Source organism: Eimeria mitis, genomic scaffold, assembly GCF_000499745.2.
Source record: "Eimeria mitis Houghton genomic scaffold, Emh_scaff4855, whole genome shotgun sequence".
Classification (NCBI taxonomy): Eukaryota; Apicomplexa; class Conoidasida; order Eucoccidiorida; family Eimeriidae; genus Eimeria; species Eimeria mitis.
In genome coordinates this window covers 1297-1651 of record NW_013573155.1, presented here as the reverse complement: position 1 = coordinate 1651, position 355 = coordinate 1297, and the positions used below count along the sequence as shown (strand labels likewise).

The 355-nt window shown below is 54.6% G+C and overlaps 1 protein-coding gene across 1 annotated transcript in view; it reads left to right on the top strand.

The window, feature by feature from the left end:
• Positions 1-355, top strand: part of EMH_0078090 (uncharacterized protein) — a gene marked incomplete at both ends in the record, with an annotated part of 4148 nt that overhangs the window by 2944 nt on the left and 849 nt on the right. The window lies entirely within an intron of this gene.

The following is a 355-nucleotide window of genomic DNA, read 5'->3' as shown; positions in this document are numbered from 1 at the left end:
CACATTGGGTTGCTGCTGCTGCAGTGGAACTGGAGCAGCAACAACAAGGAGGACTGCACCGCAGCAGCAACAGCAGCAGCAGCAGCAGCAACAGCAGCAGCAGAATCTCTTCCCCTTTCACTTTCTTGTTGCTCTTTGCGTCATCTTATATTGCTGCTGCAGTTTCTGCATGTGCTGTTGCTGCTGCATCTTCTGCTGCTGCTGCTGCATCTGCTGCTGCTGCTGCATTTGCTGCTGCTGCTGTTTCTTGCTGCTGCTGCATGTGCTGTTGCTGCTGCATCTGCTGCTGCTGCTGCTGCTGTATCTGCTGCTGCTGCTGCTGCATCTGCTGCTGCTGCATTTGCTGCTGCTGCAT